General features: G+C 44.5%; 1 non-coding gene across 1 annotated transcript; it reads left to right on the top strand.

The window, feature by feature from the left end:
* The first annotated feature begins 11,942 nt into the window (after positions 1-11,942).
* Positions 11,943-12,026, top strand: trnastop-uca (transfer RNA opal suppressor (anticodon UCA)). The gene has a single exon. It is a non-coding gene; the product is annotated as a tRNA-Sec (tRNA).
* Positions 12,027-12,247: the final 221 nt, after the last annotated feature.

A 12,247-nucleotide genomic window follows, 5' to 3' on the forward strand; every position in this document is an offset into this window, starting at 1 on the left:
CACCTGGACACCCCGCGCTGGCCTATTACCTGCCCTCAACCTCTTCATTTCCAACTGCCACCGAGACATTAACCGCCTCAACCTGTCTACCCCCTCCCCCACTCCAACCTCTCACCCTCACAATGCGCAGCCCTCCAATCTCTCTTCTCCAATCCTGACCTCACCATCAAGCCAGCAGATAAAGGGGGCGCAGTGGTAATCTGGCGCACTGACATCTACACCGCTGAAGTCAAACGCCAACTCGAGGACACCTCTTCCTACTGCCCCCTGACCATGACCCCACCCCCACATCACTAAACCATCATCAAGCAGACCATACAGAAACTCATCACCTCAGGAGATCTCCCAGCCACAGCTTCCAACCTCATAGTCCGGGAACCCCACACCGCCCGGTTCTACCTCCTTCCCAAGATCCACAAGCCTGACCACCCTGGCCAATGCATTGTCTCAACATGCTCCTGCCCAACTGAACTCATTTCTACCTACCTTGACACTATCCTATCCCCCCTAGTCCAGGAACTCCCCACATATGTTCGAGACACCACCCACGCCCTCCACCTCCTCCAAGACTTCCGTTTCCCCGGCCCCCAATGCCTCATCTTCACCATGGATATCCAATTCCTCTACACCTCCATCCGCCATGACCAGGGCCTCCAAGCCCTCCATTTTTCCTCTCCTGACGTCCCCAACAGTACCCTTCCACCGACACTCTCATTCATTTGGTCGAACTCATCCTCAGCCTTAACAATTTCTCCTTCGAATCCTCCCACTTCCTCCAGAACAAAGAGGTAGCCAAGGGCACACGTATGGGCCCCAGCTATGCCTGTCTCTTTGTTGGCTACGTAGAACAGTTGATCTTCCGTAATTACACCGGCACCACTCCCCACCTCTTCCTCCGCTACATTGATGACTGCATTGATGCCACCTCGTGCTCCCACGAGAAGGTTGAGCAATTCATCAACTTCACCAACACATTCCACCCTGACCTTAAATTTACCTGGACCATCTTTGACACCTCCCTCCCCTTCCTGGACCTCTCCATCTCCATTAATGGTGACCGACTTGACACTGACATTTGTTACAAACCCAACGACTCCCACAGCTACCTGGATTACACCTCTTCCCACCCTACCTCTTGCAAAAATGCCATCCCGTATTCCCAATTCCTCCACCTCTGTCGTATCTGCTCCCAGGAGGACCAGATCCACCATAGAACACACCAGATGGCCTCCTTCTTTAGAGACTGCAATTTCCCTTCCCACGTGGTTGAAGATGCCCTCTAACGCATCTTGTCCACATCCCACATCTCCGCCCTCAGACCCCACCCCTCCAACCGTAGCAAAGACAGAATGCCCCTGGTGCTCACCTTACACCCTACCAACCTCCACATAAACCAAATCATCCGTCGACATTTCCACCACCTCCAAAAAGACCCCACGACCAGGGATATATTTCCCTCCCCACCCCTTTCCACCTTCCGCAAAGACCGTTCCCTCCGTGACTACCTGGTCAGGTCCACGCCCCCCTACAACCCACCCTCCCAATCCTGGCACCTTCCCCTGCCACCGCAGGAATTGCAAAACCTGCACCCACACCTCCTCCCTCACCTCCATCCAAGGCCCTAAAGGAGCCTTCCACATCCATCAAAGTTTTACCTGCACATCTACCAATATCATTTATTGTATCCATTCTCCCGATGCGGTCTCCTCTACATTGGGGAGACTGGACGCCTCCTAGCAGAGCGCTTTAGGGAACATCTCCGGGACACCCACACCAATCAACCACACCACCCTGTGGCCCAACATTTCAACTCCCCCTCCCACTCTGCCGAGGACATGGAGGTCCTGGGCCTCCTTCACCGTTGCTCCCTCACCACCAGACGCCTGGAGGAAGAACGCCTCATCTTCCACCTCGGAACACTTCAACCCCAGGGCATCAATGCGGACTTCAACAGTTTCCTCATTTCCCCTTCCCCCACCACACCCCAGTTCCAAACTTCCAGCTCAGCACTGTCCCCATGACTTGTCCTATCTGCCTATCATCTTTTCCACCTATCCACTCCACCCTCCTCCTTGCCCTATCACCTGCATCCCCACCCCCACTCACCTATTGTACGCTATGCTTATCTCTCCACCCCCACCCTCCTCTAGCTTATCTCTCCACCCTTCAGGCTCTCTGCCTTTATTCCTAATGAAGGGCTTTTGCCCGAAACGTCGATTTTACTGCCCCTCGGATACTGCCTGAACTGCTGTGCTCTTCCAGCACAACTAATCCAGAATCTAGTTTCCAGCGTCTGCAGTCATTGTTTTTACCTATACAGTAAATCTGATCCAATAGGTGTGGGGAACACTGTTAATCATATTGAAAATACTAGTATTCCGTATGCTGTCAGTAACCTGCATTGTACTTAGGCAGTTGAAATATACCACATCTAGAAGGAGATGGATGCACTTTCCTGTCTTTGTGACACTGTACTTCTAGTTCCACATAGATTTTGGCTCTTTGGTTTGACAACTGTGGCTCTGTTAGGAGGTGTTTCATCATTTATTTTCTATGTTGCTGCAACTCGCCAGCTTGCCTCCTTTCTTTGAACCAAGACACAAACAGCAGGCAGTGAAAGTGTTTCATAATGCACTGACGTTTCCCAAAAATCAACTGAGTGTCAATTTCAGGGAATGTCACGGAGGGGTTCTATCTGACTTCTCATGCAATTCTCTGCTGCTTACCTCACTATGTAGGCAGCACACCTCTACAGTACTGTGATCTTGCTATCTTGAACTTATCAGTGGCAGTAGTATTCACCATGGCCCAGACCTTTGAGGATTCAAGCCACCAGTGTCTCTCTTAAAGTTTAACTGTGTACCAGGCCGGCCAGGAATAACCTTTCCCAATAGACTTAGTGAGGGGGAATGCAAAAGAATGATTCTGATGGTACACAGATTATACTTCATTGGAAATAGAGGCACACATTCATAAATATATTGCCACTTTACATCATCCTTTGTCCAATTGACTGTCATTTAACTGCAGTTACAAGAATTAAACTGCAGATTCTAACTGTCATTAGCACCACGCCATGTTAGAACACTGAAGAAGTGTTACTCTTTCCCTAACATCCAGCATAGCATCACATATTGTCATTATTAATGTGGGAGCATCACATGTTGTAACACTTTCAAAAGTTGTTAACAATACTTTTTATTAAATAGCAGGAAGAGTGAAGGTACAAATAAATAATTTGTATTTGCTACTAAGACTAAAACAGGACTTTCCTTTTAACAAAAAAGCAAATTTACAATCTGTGAAGGTTAACTTCATCCAACACAGATTGTATGTATGAATTAAATCCTCTTTGGCTTATTCCAACTAACAGTCTAATGCTCTACTCCGCTAAAGGTGATTTTCCTTCTGCTCAATATCCTATCTGCTTCCTCAAAAAACTGCTGCCATTCTCTTCAGCATCCACCACATAGCCTCTTAGCCTGCTCTTCTTGTGCAGAAAACAACTTGCAAGGATTATACAACAGTCTCTCTCTAGACTGTATGACTGATACAAACATCAGAACTGCATTCTCAAAAGCCTATCATCTGGTCCATGATAGCCCTGGAAGAACAATGGGCTTCATTGTATCTACACTGGGCCTCAGTCAGAAGGATATGTTACAGAGGCAATAACCATGGACACAAAGGGTACCCTAATCTCCCAATAGCTGTCTTTGTAAGGTAACCAGCCCTTGAAAAGAAGTGGAAACCTCAAAGTTATTCAGGATATAGACATCACGGCAACTTACAGGGTACCTGGCACAAATGTGGGCCAATTATCACAGAATACCTTAATATTGATTGAATGGAACTCTTTTTTAATTGATGAATGATATGGCACTCTCAACAACTAAAGTTGTTCAGGTTACAGAACTGATCACGTCATGCGGAAATGAGATGAAGCAGTGTAATCTTACATAAACTGCAACTGTAATGTGCATCTTGATAAGTTTGTTGGTTGCAGTTTAAGAGATCCAACAGAGTCCTCACTAAATCCTTGGAAGCAGCAGTTTCATAAAAATTGAGGTCAACTGACAGCTTGAGAGCTATCCCCCTGTTCAGTTCACAAGTCCTCCAGCAGATGACACTCTACTGTTACAGTGCCCAGAGGCAATCTTTCTGTAGCAGCACTGCACCCCACTCTCCCAGAGGAAAATGGCATCAAGGACTCTGAGATTTGTGTACCTCTTCACCATCCTGTCCCGAACTCTTTAACAACAACTGGAGGTTGCTGCTGGTATTGAGCTTGTTTTTTCCTCAGTGTATCTATGTGTTCATTGTACCGTGGCCACAGTGACAATCGCCCCTGCTATGACTGAATCCATTGATGATGGTTCAACTGAGCCTATGTGAGAAACAAAATACTTCTTAGGAATATGAGCAGTCAACATAGCTCACAAATTAAAGTTTACCTCAGTCCTCAATACAATGGGAAATGGAGGAATCCAGCAAGGTGCATCATAGAATGCCTTTAGATAGACCTTTGATGCAGTCAATCTTATTCTGAATTATGTAGCACAACTCCAAGAGATTGTAAATGTGGTAGGTTACTCACATTACTCACAAGTGGAGACTACTCCTTCAGACAGAAACAAAAACTTACTCCACCCACTCTGAGTAAGGTGGTTTTTCAGTTCCATTTTGCATGAGGATAGAAGAGAAGAAAGATCAGATTTCACAGAGTGAGTTGCAGACTTAGCCTGTTATTCTAGTTGATCACCCAAGCCTTAATGTTCCTATCTGTCTTGCACTCCCTATCAACTCCAAAATTACTAATCATCCAGACATTCCCACCCAACTCCTTCATATAATTCCTAACTTTCCCACTTTAGACCTTTAGACCTGCCAGGTCTACAGTCTAGTTATGCCAATCAGCATGATGCACTGTCCCTAGTGGCAGTCAGTCAGATTGATGGTGTCACAAAGGTGTGAGTGTACTGTACCTTTAGGAGAGTTAAAAGCAACAGAACTACCTGACAGAACCAAGTGTTCTGAAAACAAAAAGAAAGGAAGCACACAGCGAGATCAGTGCAAGAAAGAGAGAGAGAGAGGAAGAAACCCACATTGCTAACTGACAGAGCAGTGAACCTGCACAGTTCCTCCTTTGCTGTTTGAATTCATGTATCAGTGGACATCGGAGTGCATCTGGGAAAATTAACAAACAGTGAAATTCACATCTAATCTTGGAGGAATCTTTTTGGGAGAGGTCATAGCACAGAAACAGATAAGTGAATATTTTAAGCGTGGCCTTACAGTAAGTCTGCAGTAGTGAGTAGAGTGGGTTCTTTCATGATTATATGTTTTATTGAGACATGTCTCTTGATTAAACTTTAAATATACGCCATAACTATTAATTTAACTTGGAGCAGTGTTTTGTAGAGAAATAAGACAGTGCTAATTTCTGGGTCCGTAGACTGAAAAAAGCAAAAATGGTCTTTAGTAGAGTAATCTGCTCTTCTTGTCAGATGTGGAAGTTTAGGGAGAGTTTATAGGTTACTCAGGATTATATCTGCAATAAATGCTGTTGGTTGCGAATCCTATCAGATCAAATGGATTGGTTGCAGAGATAGTTAGAGGCAACGAGGAATTTATAAGAGCAAGGGGATGTAATGGATGGCAGTTATAGGAAGGGGGAAAAGGATGGGTCAACTCCAGGAAAGGTAAGAGAGGTAGGCAGTTAGCACAGGAGTCTTCTGTGGCTATTCCCATTTCAAACAAATATGTTGTTTTGGAAAATGTAGGGGGTGATGGATTTTTAGGGGAACATAGCACGAACAGCCATATTTCTGGTATTGAGACTGGCTCTAATGCAATGAGGGGTACGTCAGGTTCCAAGAGATCAATTGTGTTAGGGAACTCTCTAGTCTGAGGCACAGACAGACGTTTCTGTGGCTAAAAGTGAAAAAATCAGAATGGTGTGTTGCTTCCCTGGTGCCAGGATCAGGATATCTCAGAGAGGGTGTAGAATGTTCTCAAGGGGGAGAGGGGCCAGCAGGAGGTCATTGTCCACATTGGAACCAGCAACATAGAAAGGGAAAAGGATGAGATTCTGAAGGGAAATTAAAGAGAGTTAGGCAGGAAGTTAAAAAATATGTCCTCAAGAGTTGAAATATCTGGGTTACGCCTGGTGCTATGAGCCAGTGAGGGCAGGAATACGAGGGAAGAGCATATGAATGCATTGCTGAGGAGCTGGTGTATGGGAGTAAGGTTCAGATTTTTGGATCATTGGAAGGTCTTTTGGGTAGAACTGACCTGTACAAGAAGGACGGATTGAACCTGAATTGGAAAAGGACTAATATACTGGCAGGGAGATTTGCTAGAACTGCTTGGGAGGATTTAAACTAGTAAGGTGGGGGAGTGGGACCCAGGGAGATAATGAGGAAAGAGATCGATCTGAGACGGGTACAGCTGAGAGTAGATGTGAGTCAAACAGTCAGGGCAGGCAGGGACAAGATAGGACTAATAAATTAAACTGCATTTATTTCAATGCAAGGGGCCTAACAGGGAAGGCAGATGAACTGAGGGCATGGTTAGGAACATGGGACTGGGATATCATAGCAATTACAGAAACATGGCTCAGGGATGGGCAGGACTGGCATCTTAATGTTCCAGGATGTAAATGCTACAGGAAGGAAATAAAGGGTGGCGCGAGGGGGGTAGCATTACAGCTGGATACTACAGAAGGAGGATATTCCTAGAAATACGTCCAGGCAAGTTATTTGTGTAGAACTGAGAAATAAGAAAGGGATGATCACCTTATCCGGATTGTATTATAGACCCCATAATAGTCAGACGGAAATTGAGAAACAAATTTGTAAGGAGATCTCAGTTATCTGTAAGAATAATAGGGTGGTTATGGTAGGGGATTTTAACTTTCCAAAAGTAGACTGGGACTGCCATAGTGTTAAGGGTTTAGATGGAGAGGAATTTGTTAAGTGTGTACAAGACAATTTTCTGATTCAGTATGTTGATGTACCTACTAGAGAAGGTGCAAAACTTGACCTACTCTTGGGAAATAAGGCAAGGCAGGTGACTGGGGTGTCAGTGGGCGAGCACTTTGGGGCCAGCGATCATAATTCTATTAGTTTTAAAATAGTGATGGAAAAGGATAGAGCAGATCTAAAAGTTGGAGAAAGGCCAATTTTGACGGAATTAGGCAGGAACTTTTAAAAGTTGAATGGGGGCAGATATTTGCAGGTAAAGAGCTGGCTGGAAAATGGGAAGCCTTCAGAAATGAGATAATGAGAACCAGAGAAAGTATATTCTTTTTAGGGTGAAAAGAAAGGCTGGTAGGTATAGGGAATGCTGGATGACTAAAGAAATTGAGGGTTTGGTTAAGAAAAAGAAGGAAGCATATGTTAAGTCTAGACAGGATAGATCGAGTGAATCCTTAGAAGAGTATAAAGACAGTAGGAGTATACTTAAGAGGGAAATCAGGAGGGCAAAAAGGGGACAGGAAATAGCTTTGACAATTAGAATTAAGAAGAATCCAAAGGGTTTTTACAAATGCATTAAGGACAAAAGGATAACTAGGGAGAGAATAGGGCCCCTCAAAGATTAGCAAGGCGACTTTTGTGTGGAGCAGTAGGAGATGGGGAAGATACTAAGCAAGTATCTTGCATCAGTATTTACTGTGGAAAAGGACATGGAAGATATAGAATGTAGCGAAATAGATGGTGACATCTTGCAAAATGTCCATATTGCAGAGGAGGAAGTGTTGGGTGTCTTGAAACGAATAAAAGTGGATAAATCCATAGGACCTGATCAGATATACCCTAGAACTCTGTGGGAAGCTAGAGAAGTGATTGCTGGGCCCCTTAATGAGATATTTGTATCATCGATAGCCACAGGTGAGGTGCTGGAAGACTGGAAGTTGGCTAATGTGGCACCACTGTTTAAGAAAGGTGGTAAGGACAAGTCAAGGAACTATAGACCAGTGAGCCTGAGGTTGGTGGTGGGCAAGTTGTTGGAGGGAATCCTGATGGACAGTTTATACATGTATTTGGAAAGGCAAGGACTGATTAGGGATAGTTAACATGGCCTTGTGCGTGGGAAATCATGTCTCACAAACTTAATTAAGTTTTTTGAAGAAATAATAAAGAGGATTGATGAGGGCAGAGCGATAGATGTGATTTATATGGACTTCAGTAAGGCGTTCAACAAGGTTCCCCATGGGAGATTGGTTAACAAGGTTAGACCTCATGGAATACAGGGAGAACTAACCAATTGGATACAGAACTGGCTCAAAGATAGAAGACAGAGGGTAGTGGTGGAGGGTTGTTTTTCAGACTGGAGGCATGAGACCAGTGGAGTGTTGGAACCACTACTTTTTGTCATTTATATAAATTATTTGGATGTGAGCATAAGAGGTACAGTTAGTAAGTTTGCAGATGACACCAAAATTGGAGGTGTAGTGGACAGCGAAGAGGGTTACCTCAGATTACAACGGGATCTTGACCAGATGGGTTAATGGGCTGAGAAGTGACAGATGGAGATTAATTCAGATAAATGTGAGGTCCTGCATTTTGGGAAAGCAAATCTTAGCAGGACTTATACACTTTATGGTAAGGTCCTAGGGAGTGTTGCTGAACAAAGAGACCTTGGAGTGTAGGTTCAGAGCTCCTTGAAAGTGGAGTTGCAGGTAGATAGGGTAGTGAAGAAGGCGTTTGGTATGCTTTCCTTTATTGGTCAGAGTATTGAGTACAGGAGTTGGAAGGTCATGTTGCGGCTGTACAGGACATTGGTTAGGCCTCTGTTGGAATATCGCATGCAACTCTGGTCTCATTCCTATCAGAAAGATGTTGTGAAACTTGAAAGGGTTCAGAAAAGATTTACAAGGATGTTGTCAGGGTTGGAGGATTTGAGCTATTGGGAGAGGCTGAACAGGCTGGGGCTGTTTTCCCTGGAGGCGTTGGAGGTTAAGGGGTGACTTTATAGAGGTTTATAAAATCGTGAGGGGCACGGATAGGATAAGTAGACAAAGTCTTTTCCCTGGGGTGGGGGAGTCGAGAACTAGAGGGCATAGGTTTAGGGTGAGAGGGGAAAGATATAAAAGAGACCTAAGGGGCCAATTTTTCACACGGAGGGTGGTAAGTGTATGGAATAAGTTGCCAGAGGAAGTGGTCAAGGCTAGTACAATTGCAACATTTATATGGATGGGTATATGAATAGGAAAGGTTTGGAGTGATATGGGCCAGGTGCTGGCAGGTGGGACTAGATTGGGTTGGGATATCTGGTTGCCATGGACGGGTGGAGTTTGCACGTTCTCCCCGTGTCTGCGTGGGTTTCCTCTGAGTGCTCCGGTTTCCTCCCACAGTCCAAAGATGTGCAGGTTAGGTAAATTGGCCATGCTAGATTGGCCGTGCTAGACTAATGCTTTGTGCTAAGTGCATTAGTCAGAGGGAAATGTGTCTGTATGGGTTACTCTTCGGACGGTCGGTGTGGGCTGGTTGGGCCGAAGGGCCTGTTTCCACACTGTAGGAAATCTGATCTAATCTAATCTAAGACAGAAATATGGTGAGTTTGTCAGTTTTGAAAGATGTGGTAATACACAAAACTACAAGGTAAGGCTAAGGTGCTGTGAGCATTCGAATAGATGCAAAGTAAATGACTGCTCAGAAAGCAAGTTAAAAGACCTGAGGTGCACGATGCATTGATGTGTGCTTGCTCATTCACTCAAAGTGGTCTGACAACAGCACTGTCGGTGAGCTCTAAGGCAGTGCTGTGTGCTCTAAAGTGCAGTATTGAAGTGCTGAACTATATTGTAAGTTAGTTGAAGATTAATTCTGATCCTGCAGTAAGACTGGTACTTGTCCAATGCCAACCTCCATGGATGAAGGATGCAGCTAGTCACAGCAATGGAATCTAACCTGAGAGGTTGCAGAATGCTGCCTAAACTGAAAGCTCAGAGAAGCAAGCAGGAAGCTGAACCTGCCAGACAGTTCCTCAAATGCTCGTGCTTTTCTTGTTGTCTAGTTTCTCTCCACTGCCTGGGAAAAAAAACGTATGTAACGTAGGTGAGATTAGCTTATAACATTCCAGTAATGCAAGCAATAGACTGCTGTATGCTCGCTAGCAAGTTGCTCATCTCACCATTGAAACACTGAGTGGAAAATCAGCTGTTTCTTTTCTCATCTTTCTCAAAAATTTCATTTTTCCAATCTATTTTTTGCGTGCAGTAAAATATTATTAGTTAATCTGGCCTCTGTATGCAGTTTCCCATTCTCCCAGCCAGCAGATAGAAATGAGATGGCAACAGTTCCTGACATAAAAGTCAGAATGGTTACCTGGTGATTCCAGCTCTCTACTTGCGCCTCCTAGGACCAATCACCAACATCTCAGGGTACACTCCATGGAAAGTGACCACACACACACACACACACACACACACACACACACACACACACACACACACACACACACACACACACACACACACACACACACACACACACACACACACACTCCACAAACATTGGCATCCAACAGGTACCAGCTTCACCATCTCTGATTGTGATGCAAGTGCATAATTTATTTTCATTCAATTACCTTTTGCTTTGGACTTTTGAATTTTGAATTGGTGGCATCAGAGTTTTCTGTGTATGTAAAAGAATTCAATGATTGACTTGTACGTCTTCCTGTAGATATTATGACTTCTTTTTAAACCACAGTGAAATAGATAATGGGAGCATAATGGGAATTTGTTTACATTGGGACAGTGTACAAATGAACAAAGTAAACAATGTAGTACATTGGCTTTCAGATAGGAGATTCTGGAATTTTGTAGGGGTGGTTACTGTTGTGGAGAAAATATAGAGAACCACCAGGAGATACAGAGAGTTCTTCAAGGAGTAGGTCCTTTATTTGCAAACAAAAAACCGTGACAATAAGAAAGCTGATTCTTGAATGCCCATGGGCCTCAGGGTCCGTGGATTTTTATATATTTTTTATCATGTTTCTGTTAGCTTATCAGTATGTCCAACTATATTAATCAAAGTACCTCACTCTAGCTACACAATAAATCAATGATGTTAGTTCCCATTATCTTTTTAGTTGTACATTCTATTTGATGTTATTCTAATGTCATGATTGGATATTTATTATCACTTCTGCTATAGTGATCTTTCATTGCAGACTAACCTATCATGATAGATATTTAGCCATTCCATCTATTATAATTGTCTCCTGTCTCAAGCTGACTCTACTAACTATTAATTAGATATTTTAATTACATGTGTCTAGATTAGAGTGAAGCAGTAAAATCGACGTTTCGGGCAAAAGCCCTTCATCAGGAATACAGGGAGAGAGCCTGAAGAGTGGAGAGATAAGTGAGAGGAGGGTGGGGGTGGGGAGAAAGTAGCATAGAGTACAATAGGTGAGTGGAGGAGGGGATGAAGGTGATAGGTTAGGATGGAGTGGATAGATGGAAAAGAAGATAGGCAGGTAGGACAAGTCATGGGGACAGTGCTGAGCTGGAAGTTTGGAATTAGGGTGAGGTGGGGGAAGGGGAAATGAGGAACTGTTGAAGTCCACATTGATGCCCTGGGGTTGAAGTGTTCCGAGGTGGAAGATGAGGCATTCTTCCTCCAGGCGTCTGGTGGTGAGGGAGCGGCAGTGAAGGAGGCCCAGGACCTCCATGTCCTTGGCAGAGTGGGAGGGGGAGTTGAAATGTTGGGCCACAGGGCGGTGTGGTTGATTGGTGTGGGTGTTCCGGAGATGTTCCCTAAAGCGCTCTGCTAGAAGGCGTCCAGTCTCCCCAATGTAGAGGAGACAGCATCGGGAGCAACGGATACAATAAATGATATCGGTGGATGTGCAGGTAAAACTTTGATGGATGTGGAAGGCTCCTTTAGGGCTTTGGATGGAGGTGAGGGAGGAGGTGTGGGTGCAGGTTTTGCAATTCCTGCATAATTCCAAGTGATCTTGGTGCAGGCTTCAAGCCTGTAGCTGTCTAGCGACAGAGTGGTTCAATTCTGCCTTCCAGGCCCTGTGTGAGTACGGTGTTGTGTTTAATGCCTGAATAATTTTAATGACATGTCCCAAATATTCACTGTCGCAATCCTGTCATAATAACACTGAACCTAGAAACTTGCTTTATTACTTCTCTTATCTCATCTCGCCATAGTGACCTTTTAGCCTTAACCTTACTCTGCTAATTGGTGTAAGAGTGTTCCACTGAAGTTCTCCCACCCTGCCTTCCTGCCTT

This window comes from Hemiscyllium ocellatum, chromosome 4 (genome assembly GCF_020745735.1).
Source record: "Hemiscyllium ocellatum isolate sHemOce1 chromosome 4, sHemOce1.pat.X.cur, whole genome shotgun sequence".
In the NCBI taxonomy this organism is placed as follows: domain Eukaryota; kingdom Metazoa; phylum Chordata; class Chondrichthyes; order Orectolobiformes; family Hemiscylliidae; genus Hemiscyllium; species Hemiscyllium ocellatum.